The sequence below is a fragment of the Mastomys coucha genome, unplaced genomic scaffold (genome assembly GCF_008632895.1).
Source record: "Mastomys coucha isolate ucsf_1 unplaced genomic scaffold, UCSF_Mcou_1 pScaffold22, whole genome shotgun sequence".
Classification (NCBI taxonomy): Eukaryota; Metazoa; Chordata; class Mammalia; order Rodentia; family Muridae; genus Mastomys; species Mastomys coucha.
The window spans coordinates 35,347,380-35,351,067 of NW_022196905.1; the positions used below are offsets into that span (position 1 = coordinate 35,347,380).

At 39.3% G+C, this 3,688-nt stretch overlaps 1 long non-coding RNA gene across 1 annotated transcript; it reads right to left on the bottom strand.

Annotated features, from left to right (window-relative positions):
* Positions 1-925: 925 nt before the first annotated feature.
* Positions 926-1,509, bottom strand: LOC116071279. The gene is made up of 2 exons (XR_004110802.1): positions 1,353-1,509; positions 926-1,139 (listed from the first exon to the last, which is right to left on the bottom strand). It is a non-coding gene; the product is annotated as an uncharacterized LOC116071279 (long non-coding RNA).
* Positions 1,510-3,688: the final 2,179 nt, after the last annotated feature.

A 3,688-nucleotide genomic window follows, 5' to 3' on the forward strand; every position in this document is an offset into this window, starting at 1 on the left:
TGAACTGGCAGCCAGGGGTTAGCACATTCTTGGGACCCCTGGAGTAGATACACTGCAGTTTTAGCAAGTGGTTACACTGCCTTTAAACTGTGATTCTGGATCTTAATTTCACCTCAGTCTTCATGGCAAACGAAGTGTTCTCAGGCAAAAAGTAAGTTTGCATTCAGGAAGAAATGTTCACCTAATGACATTGTCCTTATTCACAGAAAATTCACCCTTGGATCATAAGAAAGCACAGTGGAAATTAAATATTTTTAGTAAGCAAACCTCTTCCAGGCTGCTTTTCTATTCATTTGAGGTCAAAACAGGTAGACTAACACAGATAAAGACAGATTCCAATTTCTCTCTCTTATGAAGTCTAGTGGCCTTTAGAAGCAAAGGTGCCCATTCACTTCCTGCTGCTGATAGTGGCTGCCTGTTCAGGAAAGGTGGAGGCCACATGTAGACTCAGAAGGAAGAAGTGTGATGAAGGACAGGGATGTAACAGTACAAATTGTCACACATTTGCCATCCCTGGTGGAGACTAGGTTTTATGCATCTTTGTACCCTGTGCCTAGCATGGTACCACATGCACAGGAGGTGAGAAGAGCACAAATACTGGGGTGAACACAATCACACTAGACTTTCAGCTTTCTCTAAACAATGTTATCATCTACTGCTGCAAAACAAAGGTCTAAGGGGAACCTGAAGGGGTTATCATGGGAGCTTCTAGGTTTAGCCATGCTATATCTTTTTCAATGATTCACCCATTGACTCAACATCCATCATATTATACAAAAGTAATGAGAAAGACTTGATTTTACTTGCTTTCTCTTCAAAGAACTAAGTTGTTTTTGCCATCAGCTTCTGGCTATAGGACCATCTCTTGGCTCTTAGCACCCCAATTTGACTCTGTCCCGCTACATTACTTACACATACACAGGAATCTTTTCTTTGTTTTCTTTGTTGTTCAGAACTCCACAGCCATTACTATACCTCAGAGTTGTGGTAGTTTGCCTCAAATTACATTTAACCATGGGCTACTTTGCAGTAGCCCCAATACCCGAGTCTTACTTTTTTCATCTGTTGCGGTTCTCAATAATAACCACCATCTGCTGAAAATAGAAGTCTCCTTGATGAAGCATAAGGATTACACTTATCTGTGGGCATAAGCACAAATATTTATAATGTAGTTAGGGATTATGCATGCTGGTTTAGTAAAGTGGTGGTTGTAGGTTCACCACCAAGATCCATGACTTCACTAGCACTGGGTATGTGGCTAGGTTTTCATTACAGGCATGATTTCTTGCTTGTGGAGTAGGCCTTACATTCAATTATTGTGTTATTGGTTACACCCAAGATATTTGTATTACCTTTGCATCCTTAGAGTTATCCTGTCATACTCTTTGCTGTCATTCCTAGGTGTGATAGGTTAAGAGGACTCCTGTGTGTTTCTTGCTCTTGGAAGCTTGCATAGCTCCTTCTGGTACCCTGAAGGTTAGTCCTCGGGAAGGATGCTTTTACTGCAGATCCAACTCTGCTCCTCCAGACTCTGTACAAAGTGCATAAGGACTTCTACAATAAGGACTTGCCTTCCACTTCTAGAAGACAACCAAAGGCAACAGCAATAGCTTATAATGTTTTAAGAGTCTCTTGTATAACCCTAACAAACAACTCAACAGACTATGTCTCATACTTAGTGTTGGGGTTTTTGTTAGATATTCTATGGATCTTGGGGAAGAGGATTGCTAGTTCAGTTGGTAAACTTCCATTTAAACTATATATTCACATACATAATAATATGATGCCTTGTGATTTTTTCATTCACACTTCCAGTTATTTTACTCACAGTCTTCTATATTTGTCTCCCTCCTCCTCTCTAATTAAAGCCCTTATTTTAACATTTTCTCCTTAAAAATCACTTATACTTTGATATTCCCCTCTCTACACTTTCTATCTGACCTCAAACCTTGGTTTCCTTTTATGCCTTTGGTTTCCTGTTTTCTGCAGTTATTTGGGTGATAGACACACTCATATTTAAAAAGTTGGAACTAGGAGCCATGGGTAAGTGGGAACGTGGGACATTTGTTGAGATTGCTCACTCAAGATGATCTTTTCTACTTCCATCTATTTACCTGAAAATTTCACAATTTCATGTTGTTCACAGTTAAACACTGTTCTACAGCATATATACATCACATTTTTATAGAAATGTCAGAGAGTGTCCATCTGTAGAGTACCATCAACATGACTGCCTAAATAAGACCTAGACAGTAATGACACCAATAGACATGCCAAGAAGGAATGATGGGCAGGGAGCTCAAACATACACAAAGAACTTGGGCAACTAGATGAATTTGAGAGTATAAGAAATATTTCTCTTAGGGAAGAGTCCTCCCATTGGTTATCCTTTCCTTTGGTTTCTCCGATGTCAAAAAAAGGCAATCAGAGGTTTCCATAAATAAAAACCAGCTTGAAGTAGCTCTGCTTTGTGGAAGAAAGTGTAGTTATTGCTACTAGTGGGAAAATCACAGACACATTATAGGGAAAACAAAGGAAGAAAATGTATCAGAACCTCAATAGTCACTGAGGCTCATAGAAGGAATGCTATAAGGACTAAGAACCTCCTTCCTCTATCTCTTTCATTTTGCTTCTATGGAGAATGCATTTGTTGCAGTTTGTGTTTTGTTTTGATCTTTGCTTCTTGACCCATTTACTTTTCTGTACTTATGGTTCTTATGTGTCAATTAAACAAATAACATAATACAGTTAAGGTATTTAACAGTGATAGGCTAATATCATGTAGCCCTACAAACACTCATGCACGCACGCACACACACACACACACACACACACACACACACACACACACACACACCACCAGAATTGCTAGGTCTCCTTAATACATACCTCCTTTTACAGGAAGATGTATACGAACAACTAAATTTCTAAGTATAGAATATACTATGTGGGACCAGCATTGAGCTATTTGCTATAAAATTTAGATGTTTTAGCTTCTGTGATATCACTCTGATATAACCATCTAAGTAATTAAGACAGACTCCTAAATCCTTGCAGATTGAGGAGCCGGCCTGTGTATTCTTCACTCAGGGTGTCTAGACTCTCTTTTTCCCCGAGACTCTCCTTTTTGGTTTATTCTTAGAGAGCCCCTTCCAACTGGTATCTCCTTCCTTTGAATTGGTTAATCCCACTAATCACTGCTTGCTCCTTCCAAAGAACTAATCTATCTTTTCAAAATGACTTTCCATGGTCAATTCACTTTGAGAGTTATCTCTATGGCAGAAGTCCAGATCTGGGGTGCTCCCCTCACCTCCCTGAGTTTACCACCCAAACCTAGATCTGCATATTTAAAATTCAGCTGAACATTAAAGCCATTACAGGAGCTTTCCAAATGGGCAAATATTTGCCTCAATTATTCTATTTACAATTCCAAAAATATTTCTTCTGTTGAAGTCTGTGTACAAGAAGTGGCTCCAAAACCATTTTTAAGGGAGTTTTGACATCAATGAAACGTTATGCTGGCAGGCCCAGTGAAGAGCTTGATTAATAAAGAGCCTCAGTGTTTTCAAACACATATTCCAAGCAGCCTCATTTGAAGAAAACCACAAGCGGAGAATGCTTTGCTGCTCGGTAACAAGGGGGTTGTGTATTTCATTTCTGCTTACACAGTCCGCTTACTTTGGAGCTT